The sequence below is a fragment of the Hyla sarda genome, unplaced genomic scaffold, assembly GCF_029499605.1.
Source record: "Hyla sarda isolate aHylSar1 unplaced genomic scaffold, aHylSar1.hap1 scaffold_74, whole genome shotgun sequence".
Classification (NCBI taxonomy): domain Eukaryota; kingdom Metazoa; phylum Chordata; class Amphibia; order Anura; family Hylidae; genus Hyla; species Hyla sarda.
In genome coordinates this window covers 74,397-87,512 of record NW_026610762.1, presented here as the reverse complement: position 1 = coordinate 87,512, position 13,116 = coordinate 74,397, and positions in this window count along the sequence as shown.

Below are 13,116 nucleotides of genomic sequence, written 5' to 3'. Positions count from 1 at the left end.
TCGCTTGCTCTCATATCTGGCTCTCTTGCTCTCATATCTGGCTCGCTCACTTGCTTAATTGTCTGGCTCGCTCTCTTATCTGGCTTGCTCTCTCTCACATCTGGCTTGCTCGCTGCTCTCTTGTCTGGCTCGCTCTCTTATCTGGCTCGCTCGCATATCTTGCTCGCTCGCTCTCACATCTGGCTCGCTCGCTTGCTCTCAAATGTGGCTAGCTCGCTTGCTCTCTTGTCTTGCTCGCTCTCTTATCTGGCTCGCTCGCTCTCATATCTGGCTGGCTCGCTTGCTCTCATATCTGGCTCGCTCGCTCGCTTGCTCTCTTGTTTGGCTCGCTCTCTTATCTGGCTCGCTCGCTTTCATATCTGGCTCGCTCGCTTGCTCTCATGTCTGGCTCGCTCGCTTACTCTCATGTCTGGCTCGCTCTCATATCTGGCTTTCTCGCTTGCTCTCTTGTCTGGCTCGCTCTCTTATCTGGCTCGCTCGCATATCTTGCTCGCTCGCATATCTGGCTCGCTCGCTCTCACATCTGGCTGGCTCGCTTGCTCTCATATCTGGCTCGCTCGCTTGCTCTCTTGTCTGTCTCACTCTCTTTTATGGCTCGTTTGCATATCTGGCTCGCTCGCTTGCTCTCATATCTGGCATGCTCGCTCACTCTCATATCTGGCTTGCTCGCTTGCTCTCATATTCGGCTCGCTCGCTTGCTCTCTTGTCTGGCTCGCTCTCTTATCTGGCTCGCTCGCATATCTGGCTCGCTCGTTCTCAAATCTGGCTCGTTCGCTTGCTCTTTTGTCTTGCTCGCTCTCTTATCTGGCTCGCTCGCTCTCATATCTGGCTGGCTCGCTTGCTCTCATATCTGGCTCGCTCGCTTGCTCTCTTGTCTGGCTCGCTCTCTTATCTGGCTTGCTCGCTAGCATATCTGGCTCGCACGCTTGCTCTCTTGTCTGGCTTGCTCTCTTATCTGGCTCGCTCGCTCTCATATCTAGCTCGCTCGCTTGCTCTCATGTCTGGCTCGCTCTCATATCTGGCTTTCTCGCTTGCTCTCTTGTCTGGCTCGCTCTCTTATCTGGCTCGCTCGCATACCTGGCTCGCTCGCTCTCACATCTAGCTGGCTCGCTTGCTCTCATATCTGGCTCGCTTGCTCTCATATCTGGCTCGCTCTCTTATGTGGCTCGCTCTTATATCTGTCTTGCTAGCTCACTCTCATATCTAGCTCGCTCGCTTGCTCTCTTGTCTGTCTCGCTCTCTTTTATGGCTCGCTCGCATATCTAGCTAGCTTGCTCTCACATCTGGCTCGCTCGCTTGCTCTCTTGTCTGGCTCGCTCTCTTATCTGGCTCGCTCGCATATCTGGCTCGCTCGCTCTCATGTCTGGCTCGCTTCGCTCTCATATCTGGCTTGCTCGCTTGCTCTCATATCTGGCTCGCTCGCTTACTCTCATATCTGGCTCGCTCGCTTGCTCTCTTGTCTGGCTCACTCTCTTATCTGGCTCGCTCGCTCCCAAATCTGGCTTGCTCGCTTGCTCTCATATCTTGCTTGCTCGCTTGCTCTCATATCTGGCTCGCTCGCTTTTTCTCATATCTGGCTCGCTCGCTTGCTCTTTTGTCTGGCTCGCTCTCTTATCTGGCTTGCTCGCTAGCATATCTGGCTCGCACGCTTGCTCTCTTATCTGGCTCGATCGCTCTCATATCTGGCTCGCTCGCTTGCTCTCATGTCTGGCTCGCTCTCATATCTGGCTTTCTCGCTTGCTCTCTTGTCTGGCTCGCTCTCTTATCTGGCTTGCTTGCATATCTGGCTCGCTCGCTCTCACATCTGGCTGGCTCGCTTGCTCTCATTTCTGGCTGGCTCGCTTGCTCTCATATCTGGCTCGCTCGCTTGCTCTCTTGTCTGTCTCGCTCTCTTTTATGGCTTGCTCGCATATCTGGCTCGCTCGCTCTCAAATCTGGCTCGCTCGCTTGCTCTCATATCCGGCTCGCTCGCTTGCTCTCTTGTCTGGCTCGCTCTCTTATCTGGCTCGCTCGCATATCTGGCTCGCTCGCTCTCTTTAATCTGGCTCGCTCGCTTGCTCTCATATCTGGCTAGCTCGCTTGCTCTCTTGTCTTGCTCGCTCTCTTATCTGGCTCGCTCGCTCTCATATCTGGCTGGCTCGCTTGCTCTCATATCTGGCTCGCTCGCTTGCTCTCTTGTCTGGCTCGCTCTTTTATCTGGCTAGCTCGCTAGCATATCTGGCTCGCACGCTTGCTCTCTTGTCTGGCTTGCTCTCTTATCTGGCTCGCTCGCTCTCATATCTGGCTCGCTCGCTTGCTCTCATGTCTGGCTCGCTCGCTCTCATATCTGGCTTTCTCGCTTGCTCTCTTGTCTGGCTCGCTCTCTTATCTGGCTCGCTCTCATACCTGGCTCGCTCGCTCTCACATCTAGCTGGCTCCCTTGCTTTCATATCTGGCTCGCTTGTTCTCTTGTCTGGCTCGCTTTCTTATCTGGCTCGCTCTTATATCTGCCTTGCTAGCTTGCTCTCATATCTGGCTCGCTCGCTTGCTCTCTTGTCTGTCTCGCTCTCTTTTATGGCTCGCTCGCATATCTGGCTCCCTTGCTCTCACATCTGGCTCGCTCGCTTGCTCTCTTTTCTGGCTCGCTCTCTTATCTGGCTCGCTCGCTCGCTCGCATATCTGGCTCGCTCGCTCTCATGTCTGGCTCGCTCGCTCTCATATCTGGCTTGCTCGCTTGCTCTCATATCTGGCTTGCTCGCTTGCTCTCATATCTGGCTCGCTCGCTTGCTCTCATATCTGGCTCGCTCGCTTGTTCTCATATCTGGCTCGCTCGCTTGCTCTCTTGTCTGGCTCGCTCTCTTATCTGGCTCGCTCGCATATCTGGCCCCGCTCGCTCTCAAATCTGGCTTGCTCTCATATTTGGCTAGCTCGCTTTCTCTCTTGTCTTGCTCGCTCTCTTAGCTGGCTCGCTCGCTCTCATATCTGGCTGGTTCGCTTGCTCTCATATCTGGCTTGCTCGCTTGCTCTCTTGTCTGGCTCGCTCTCTTATCTGGCTTGCTCGCTAGCATATCTGGCTTGCACGCTTGCTCTCTTGTCTGGCTTGCTCTCTTATCTGGCTCGCTCTCATATCTGGCTCGCTCGCTTGCTCTCATATCTGGCTCGCTCGCTTGCTCTCTTGTCTGGCTCGCTCTCTTATCTGGCTCGCTCACATATCTGGCTCGCTCGCTCTAATATCTAGCTGGCTCGCTTGCTCTCATATTTGGCTCGCTCGCTTGCTCTCTTGTCTGGCTCGCTCTCTTATCTGGCTCGCTCTCATATCTGGCTTGCTAGCTTGCTCTCATATCTGGCTCGCTCGCTTGCTCTCTTGTCTGTCTCGCTTTCTTTTATGGCTCGCACGCATATCTGGCTCGCTCGCTCTCACATCTGGCTCGCTCGCTTGCTCGCTCGCATATCTGGTTCGCTCGCTCTCATATCTTACTCGCTCCGTCTCATGTCTGGCTCGCTCGCTCTCATATCTGGCTTGCTCGCTTGCTCTCATATCTGGCTCGCTCGCTTGCTCTCTTCTCTGGCTCGCTCTCTTATCTGGCTCGCTCGCATATCTTGCGCGCTCACTCTCAAATCTGGCTCGCTTGCTTGCTCTCATATCTGGCTAGCTCGCTTGCTCTCATATCTGGCTAGCTCGTTTGTTCTCTTGTCTTGCTCGCTCTCTTATCTGGCTCGCTCGCTCTCATATCTGGCTGGCTCGCTCGCTCTCATATCTGGCTCGCTCGCTTGCTCTCAAATGTGGCTCGCTCGCTTGCTCTCATGTCTGGCTCGTTCGCTCTCATATCTGGCTCGCTCGCTTTCATATCTTACTCGCTCGCTCTCATGTCTGTCTCCCTCGCTCTCATATCTGGCTTGCTCTCATATCTGGCTCGCTCGCTTGCTCTCTTGTCTGGCTCGCTCTCTTATCTGACTCGCTCGCATATCTGGCTCGCTCGCTCTCAAATCTGGCTCGCTCGCTTGCTCTCATATCTGGCTAGCTCGCTTGCTCTCTTGTCTTGCTCGCTCTCTTATCTGGCTCGCTCGCTCTCATATCTGGCTGGCTCGCTTGCTTTCATATCTGGCTCGCTCGCTTGCTCTCATATCTGGCTCTCTTGCTCTCAGATCTGGCTCGCTCGCTTGCTTAATTGTCTGGCTCGCTCTCTTATCTGGCTTGCTCTCTCTCACATCTGGCTTGCTCGCTGCTCTCTTGTCTGGCTCGCTCTCTTATCTGGCTCGCTCGCATATCTTGCTCGCTCGCTCTCACATCTGGCTCGCTCGCTTGCTCTCAAATGTGGCTAGCTCGCTTGCTCTCTTGTCTTGCTCCCTCTCTTATCTGGCTCGCTCGCTCTCATATCTGGCTGGCTCGCTTGCTCTCATATCTGGCTCGCTCGCTTGCTCTCTTGTCTGGCTCGCTCTCTTATCTGGCTCGCTCGCATATCTTGCGCGCTCACTCTCAAATCTGGCTCGCTTGCTTGCTCTCATATCTGGCTAGCTCGCTTGCACTCATATCTGGCTAGCTCGTTTGCTCTCTTGTCTTGCTCGCTCTCTTATCTGGCTCGCTCGCTCTCATATCTGGCTGGCTCGCTTGCTCTCATATCTGGCTCGCTCGCTTGCTCTCATGTCTGGCTCGTTCGCTCTCATATCTGGCTCGCTCGCTTTCATATCTTACTCGCTCGCTCTCATGTCTGGCTCCCTCGCTCTCATATCTGGCTTGCTCTCATATCTGGCTCGCTCGCTTGCTCTCTTGTCTGGCTCGCTCTCTTATCTGACTCGCTCGCATATCTGGCTCGCTCGCTCTCAAATCTGGCTCGCTCGCTTGCTCTCATATCTGGCTAGCTCGCTTGCTCTCATATCTGGCTAGCTCGCTTGCTCTCTTGTCTTGCTCGCTCTCTTATCTGGCTCGCTCGCTCTCATATCTGGCTGGCTCGCTTGCTCTCATATCTGGCTCGCTCGCTTGCTCTCATATCTGGCTCTCTTGCTCTCAGATCTGGCTCGCTCGCTTGCTTAATTGTCTGGCTCGCTCTCTTATCTGGCTTGCTCTCTCTCACATCTGGCTTGCTCGCTGCTCTCTTGTCTGGCTCGCTCTCTTATCTGGCTCGCTCGCATATCTTGCTCGCTCGCTCTCACATCTGGCTCGCTCGCTTGCTCTCAAATGTGGCTAGCTCGCTTGCTCTCTTGTCTTGCTCCCTCTCTTATCTGGCTCGCTCGCTCTCATATCTGGCTGGCTCGCTTGCTCTCATATCTGGATCGCTCGCTTGCTCTCTTGTCTGGCTCGCTCTCTTATCTGGTTTGCTCGCTAGCATATCTGGCTCGCACGCTTGCTCTCTTGTCTGGCTTGCTCTCTTATCTGGCTCGCTCGCTTGCTCTCACGTCTGGCTCGCTTGCTCTCATGTCTGGCTCGCTCTCATATCTGGCTTTCTCGCTTGCTCTCTTGTCTGGCTCGCTCTCTTATCTGGCTCGCTCGCATATCTGGCTCGCTCGCTCTCACATCTGGCTGGCTCGCTTGCTCTCATTTCTGGCTGGCTCGCTTGCTCTCATATCTGGCTCGCTCGCTTGCTCTCTTGTCTGTCTCACTCTCTTTTATGGCTCGTTTGCATATCTGGCTCGCTCACTTGCTCTCATATCTGGCATGCTCGCTCACTCTCATATATGGCTTGCTCGCTTGCTCTCATATTCGGCTCGCTCGCTTGCTCTCATATCTGGCACGCTCGCTTGCTCTCTTGTCTGGCTCGCTCTCTTATCTGGCTCGCTCGCATATCTGGCTCGCTCGCTCTCAAATCTGGCTCGCTCGCTTGCTCTCATATCTGGCTAGCTCGCTTGCTCTCTTGTCTTGCTCGCTCTCTTATCTGGCTCGCTCGCTCTCATATCTGGCTGGCTCGCTTGCTCTCATATCTGGTTCGCTCGCTTGCTCTCTTGTCTGGCTCGCTCTCTTATCTGGTTTGCTCGCTAGCATATCTGGCTCGCACGCTTGCTCTCTTGTCTGGCTTGCTCTCTTATCTGGCTCGCTCGCTTTCATATCTGGCTCGCTCGCTTGCTCTCATGTCTGGCTCGCTTGCTCTCATGTCTGGCTCGCTCTCATATCTTGCTTTCTCGCTTGCTCTCTTGTCTGGCTCGCTCTCTTATCTGGCTCGCTCGCATATCTGGCTCGCTCGCTCTCTGGCTGGCTCGCTTGCTCTCATTTCTGGCTGGCTCGCTTGCTCTCATATCTGGCTGGCTCGCTTGCTCTCATTTCTGGCTGGCTCGCTTGCTCTCATATCTGGCTCGCTCGCTTGCTCTGTCTGTCTCACTATCTTTTATGGCTCGTTTGCATATCTGGCTCGCTCGCTTGCTCTCATATCTGGCGTGCTCGCTCACTCTCATATATGGCTTGCTCGCTTGCTCTCATATCTGGCACGCTCGCTTGCTCTCTTGTCTGGCTCGCTCTCTTATCTGGCTCGCTCGCATATCTGGCTCGCTCGCTCTCAAATCTGGCTCGCTCGCTTGCTCTCATATCTGGCTAGCTCGCTTGCTCTCTTGTCTTGCTCGCTCTCTTATCTGGCTCGCTAGCTCTCATATCTGGCTGGCTCGCTTGCTCTCATATCTGGCTCGCTCGCTTGCTCTCTTGTCTGGCTCGCTCTCTTATCTGGCTTGCTCGCTAGCATATCTGGCTCGCACGCTTGCTCTCTTGTCTGGCTTGATCTCTTATCTGGCTCGCTCGCTCTCATATCTGGCTCGCTCGCTTGCTCTCTTGTCTGGCTCGCTCGCTCTCATATCTGGCTTTCTCGCTTGCTCTCTTGTCTGGCTCGCTCTCTTATCTGGCTTGCTCTCATACCTGGCTCGCTCGCTCTCACATCTGGCTGGCTCGCTTGCTCTCATTTCTGGCTGGCTCGCTTGCTCTCATATCTGGCTCGCTCGCTTGCTCTCTTGTCTGTCTCGCTCTCTTTTATGGCTCGCTCGCATATCTGGCTCGCTTGCTCTCAAATCTGGCTCGCTCGCTTGCTCTCATATCTTGCTTGCTCGCTTGCTCTCATGTCTGGCTCGCTCGCTCTCATATCTGGCTTTCTCGCTTGCTCTCTTGTCTGGCTCGCTCTTTTATCTGGCTCGCTCGCATATCTGGCTCGCTCGCTCTCACATCTAGCTGGCTCGCTTGCTCTCATATCTGGCTCGCTTGCTCTCTTGTCTGGCTTGCTCTCTTATCTGGCTCGCTCTTATATCTGCCTTGCTAGCTCGCTCTCATATCTGGCTCGCTCGCTTGCTCTCTTGTCTGTCTCGCTTTCTTTTATGGCTCGCTCGCATATCTGGCTAGCTTGCTCTCACATCTGGCTCGCTCGCTTGCTCTCTTGTCTGGCTCGCTCTCTTATCTGGCTCGCTCGCTCGCATATCTGGCTCGCTCGCTCTCATGTCTGGTTCGCTCGCTCTCATATCTGGCTTGCTCGCTTGCTCTCATATCTGGCTCGCTTGCTTACTCTCATATCTGGCTCGCTCGCTTGCTCTCTTGTCTGGCTCACTCTCTTATCTGGCTCGCTCGCATATCTGGCTCGCTCGCTCTCAAATCTGGCTCGCTCGCTTGCTCTCATATCTGGCTCGCTCGCTTGCTCTTTTGTCTGGCTCACTCTCTTATCTGGCTTGCTCGCTAGCATATCTGGCTCGCACGCTTGCTCTCTTATCTGGCTCGATCGCTCTCATATCTGGCTCGCTCGCTTGCTTTCATGTCTGGCTCGCTCGCTCTCATATCTGGCTTTCTCGCTTGCTCTCTTGTCTGGCTCGCTCTCTTATCTGGCTTGCTCGCATATCTGGCTCGCTCACTCTCACATCTGGCTGGCTCGCTTGCTCTCATTTCTGGCTGGCTCGCTTGCTCTCATATCTGGCTCGCTCGCTTGCTCTCTTTTATGGCTCGCTCGCATATCTGGCTCGCTCGCTCTCAAATCTGGCTCGCTCGCTTGCTCTCATATCTGGCTTGCTGGCTTGCTCTCATATCCGGCTCGCTCGCTTGCTCTCATATCTGGCTCGCTCGCATATCTGGCTCGCTCGCTCTCAAATCTGGCTCGCTCGCTTGCTCTCATATCTGGCTAGCTCGCTTGCTCTCTTGTCTTGCTCGCTCTCTTATCTGGCTCGCTCGCTCTCATATCTGGCTGGCTCGCTTGCTCTCATATCTGGCTTGCTCGCGTGCTCTCTTGTCTGGCTCGCTCTCTTATCTGGCTAGCTCGCTAGCATATCTGGCTCGCACGCTTGCTTTCTTGTCTGGCTTGCTCTCTTATCTGGCTCGCTCACTCTCATATCTGGCTCGCTCGCTTGCTCTCATGTCTGGCTCGCTCGCTCTCATATCTGGCTTTCTCGCTTGCTCTCTTGTCTGGCTCGCTCTCTTATCTGGCTCGCTCTCATACCTGGCTCGCTCGCTCTCACATCTAGCTGGCTCCCTTGCTCTCATATCTGGCTCGCTTGCTCTCTTGTCTGGCTCGCTTTCTTATCTGGCTCGCTCTTATATCTGCCTTGCTAGCTTGCTCTCATATCTGGCTCGCTCGCTTGCTCTCTTGTCTGTCTCGCTCTCTTTTATGGCTCGCTCGCATATCTGGCTCCCTTGCTCTCACATCTGGCTCGCTCGCTTGCTCTCTTGTCTGGCTCGCTCTCTTATCTGGCTCGCTCGCTCGCATTTCTGGCTCGCTCGCTCTCATGTCTGGCTCGCTCGCTCTCATATCTGGCTTGCTCGCTTGCTCTCATATCTGGCTTGCTCGCTTGCTCTCATATCTGGCTCGCTCGCTTGCTTTCATATCTGGCTCGCTCGCTTGTTCTCATATCTGGCTCGCTCGCTTGCTCTCTTGTCTGGCTCGCTCTCTTATCTGGCTCGCTCGCATATCTGGCTCGCTCGCTCTCATATCTGGCTTGCTCTCATATTTGGCTAGCTCGCTTTCTCTCTTGTTTTGCTCGCTCTCTTATCTGGCTCGCTCGCTCTCATATCTGGCTGGTTCGCTTGCTCTCATATCCGGCTCGCTCGCTTGCTCTCTTGTCTGGCTCGCTCTCTTATCTGGCTTGCTCGCTAGCATATCTGGCTTGCACGCTTGCTCTCTTGTCTGGCTTGCTCTCTTATCTGGCTCGCTCGCTCTCATATCTGGCTCGCTCGCTTGCTCTCATATCTGGCTCGCTCGCTTGCTCTCTTGTCTGGCTCGCTCTCTTATCTGGCTTGCTCACATATCTGGCTCGCTCGCTCTCACATCTAGCTGGCTCGCTTGCTCTCATATTTGTCTCGCTCGCTTGCTCTCTTGTCTGGCTCGCTCTCTTATCTGGCTCGCTCTCATATCTGGCTTGCTAGCTTGCTCTCATATCTGGCTCGCTCGCTTTCTCTCTTGTCTGTCTCGCTCGCATATCTGGCTCGCTCGCTCTCACATCTGGCTCGCTCGCTCTCACATCTGGCTCGCTCGCTTGCTCGCATATCTGGTTCGCTCGCTCTCATATCTTACTCGCTCCGTCTCATGTCTGGCTCGCTCGCTCTCATATCTGGCTTGCTCGCTTGCTCTCATATCTGGCTCGCTCGCTTGCTCTCTTGTCTGGCTCGCTCTCTTATCTGGCTCGCTCGCATATCTTGCGCGCTCACTCTCACATCTGGCTGGCTCGCTTGCTCTCATATCTGGCTTGCTCGCTTGCTCTCATATCTGGCTAGCTCGTTTGCACTCATATCTGGCTAGCTCGTTTGCTTTCTTGTCTTGCTCGCTCTCTTATCTGGCTCGCTCGCTCTCATATCTGGCTGGCTCGCTTGCTCTCATATCTGGCTCGCTCGCTTGCTCTCATATCTGGCTCTCTTGCTCTCATATCTGGCTCGCTCGCTTGCTTAATTGTCTGGCTAGCTCTCTTATCTGGCTCACTAGCATATCTTGCTCGCTCGCTCTCACATCTGGCTCGCTCGCTTGCTCTCAAATGTGGCTCGCTCGCTTGCTCTCATGTCTGGCTCGTTCGCTCTCATATCTGGCTCGCTCGCTTTCATATCTTACTCGCTCGCTCTCATGTCTGGCTCCCTCGCTCTCATATCTGGCTTGCTCTCATATCTGGCTCGCTCGCTTGCTCTCTTGTCTGGCTAGCTCGCTTGCTCTCTTGTCTTGCTCGCTCTCTTATCTGGCTCGCTCGCTCTCATATCTGGCTGGCTCGCTTGCTCTCATATCTGGCTCGCTCGCTTGCTCTCATATCTGGCTCTCTTGCTCTCATATCTGGCTCGCTCGCTTGCTTAATTGTCTGGCTCGCTCTCTTATCTGGCTTGGTCTCTCTCACATCTGGCTTGCTCGCTGCTCTCTTGTCTGGCTCGCTCTCTTATCTGGCTCGCTCTCTTATCTGGCTCGCTTGCATATCTTGCTCGCTCGCTCTTACATCTGGCTCGCTCGCTTGCTCTCAAATGTGGCTAGCTCGCTTGCTCTCTTGTCTTGCTCGCTCTCTTATCTGGCTCGCTCGCTCTCATATCTGGCTGGCTCGCTTGCTCTCATATCTGGCTCGCTCGCTTGCTCTCATGTCTGGCTCGCTCGCTTGCTCTCATGTCTGGCTCGCTCTCATATCTGGCTTTCTCGCTTGCTCTCTTGTCTGGCTCGCTCTCTTATCTGGCTCGCTCGCATATCTGGCTCGCTCGCATATCTGGCTCGCTCGCTCTCACATCTGGCTGGCTCGCTTGCTCTCATCTCTGGCTGGCTCGCTTGCTCTCATATCTGGCTCGCTCGCTTGCTCTCTTGTCTGTCTCACTCTCTTTTATGGCTCGTTTGCATATCTGGCTCGCTCGCTTGCTCTCATATCTGGCATGCTTGCTCACTCTCATATCTGGCTTGCTCGCTTGCTCTCATATTCGGCTCGCTCGCTTGCTCTCATATCTGGCACGCTCGCTTGCTCTCTTGTCTGGCTCGCTCTCTTATCTGGCTCGCTCGCATATCTGGCTCGCTCGCTCTCAAATCTGGCTCGCTTGCTTGCTCTCATATCTGGCTAGCTCGCTTGCTCTCTTGTCTTGCTCGCTCTCTTATCTGGCTCGCTCGCTCTCATATCTGGCTGGCTCACTTGCTCTCATATCTGGCTCGCTCGCTTGCTCTCTTGTCTGGCTCGCTCTCTTATCTGGCTTGCTCGCTAACATATCTGGCTCGCATGCTTGCTCTCTTGTCTGGCTTGCTCTCTTATCTGGCTCGCTCGCTCTCATATCTGGCTCGCTCGCTTGCTCTCATGTCTGGCTCGCTCTCATATCTGGCTTTCTCGCTTGCTCTCTTGTCTGGCTCGCTCTCTTATCTGGCTCGCTCGCATACCTGGCTCGCTCGCTCTCACATCTAGCTGGCTCGCTTGCTCTCATATCTGGCTCGCTTGCTCTCTTGTCTGGCTCGCTTTCTTATCTGGCTCGCTCTTATATCTGCCTTGCTAGCTCGCTCTCATATCTGGCTCGCTCGCTTGCTCTCTTGTCTGTCTCGCTCTCTTTTATGGCTCGCTCGCATATCTGGCTAGCTTGCTCTCACATCTGGCTCGCTCGCTTGATCTCTTGTCTGGCTCGCTCTCTTATCTGGCTCGCTCGCTCGCATATCTGGCTCGCTCGCTCTCATGTCTGGCTCGCTTCGCTCTCATATCTGGCTTGCTCGCTTGCTCTCATATCTGGCTCGCTAGCTTACTCTCATATCTGGCTCGCTCGCTTGCTCTCTTGTCTGGCTCACTCTCTTATCTGACTCGCTCTCATATCTGGCTCGCTCGCTTGCTCTCATATCTGGCTCGCTCGCTTGCTCTCTTGTCTGGCTCGCTCTCTTCTCTGGCTCGCTCGCATATCTGGCTCGCTCGCTCTCAATTCTGGCTCGCTCGCTTTCTCTCATATCTGGCTTGCTCGCTCTCAAATCTGGCTCGTTCGCTTGCTCTCATATCTGGCTCGCTCGCTTGCTCTCATATCTGGCTCGCTCGCTTTCTCTCTTGTCTTGCTCGCTCTCATATCTGGCTCGCTCGCTCTCATATCTGGCTGGTTCGCTTGCTCTCATATCTGGCTCGCTCGCTTGCTCTCTTGTCTGGCTCGCTCTCTTATCTGGCTTGCTCGCTAGCATATCTGGCTCGCACGCTTGCTCACTTGTCTGGCTTGCTCTCTTATCTGTCTCGCTCTCACATCTGGCTCGCTGGCTTGCTCTCATATCTGGTTCGCTCGCTTGCTCTCTTGTCTGGCTCGCTCTCTTATATGGCTTGCTCGCTAGCATATCTGGCTCGCACGCTTGCTCTCTTATCTGGCTCGATCGCTCTCATATCTGGCTTGCTCGCTTGCTCTCATGTCTGGCTCCCTCGCTCTCATATCTGGCTTTCTCGCTTGCTCTCTTGTCTGGCTCGCTCTCTTATCTGGCTTGCTCGCATATCTGGCTCGCTCGCTTTCACATCTGGCTGGCTCGCTTGCTCTCATTTCTTGCTGGCTCGCTTGCTCTCATATCTGGCTCGCTCGCTTGCTCTCTTGTCTGTCTCGCTCTTTTATTGCTCGCTCGCATATCTGGCTCGCTCGCTCTCAAATCTGGCTCGCTCGCTTGCTCTCATATTTGGCTTGCTCGCTCTCAAATCTGGCTCGCTCGCTTGCTCTCATATCTGGCTCGCTCGCTTGCTCTCATATCTGGCTCGCTCGCTTGCTCTCTTGTCTGGCTCGCTCTCTTTTATGGCTCGCTCGCATATCTGTCTCGCTCGCTCTCAAATCTGTCTCGCTCGCTTGCTCTCATATCTGGCTTGCTCTCATATCCGGCTCGCTCGCTTGCTCTCATATCTGGCTCGCTCGCTTGCTCTCTTGTCTGACTCGCTCTCTTATCTGGCTCGCTCGCATATCTGGCTCGCTCGCTCTCAAATCTGGCTCGCTCGCTTGCTCTCATATCTGGCTAGCTCGCTTGCTCTCTTGTCTTGCTCGCTCTCTTATCTGGCTCGCTCGCTCTCATATCTGGCTGATTCGCTTGCTCTCATATCTGGCTCGCTCGCTTGCTCTCATATCTGGATCTCTTGCTCTCATATCTGGCTCGCTCGCTTGCTCTCTTGTCTGACTCGCTCTCTTATCTGGCTCGCTCGCATATCTGGCTCGCTCGCTCTCAAATCTGGCTCGCTCGCTTGCTCTCATATCTGGCTAGCTCGCTTGCTCTCTTGTCTTGCTCGCTCTCATATCTGGCTCTCTTGCTCTCATATCTG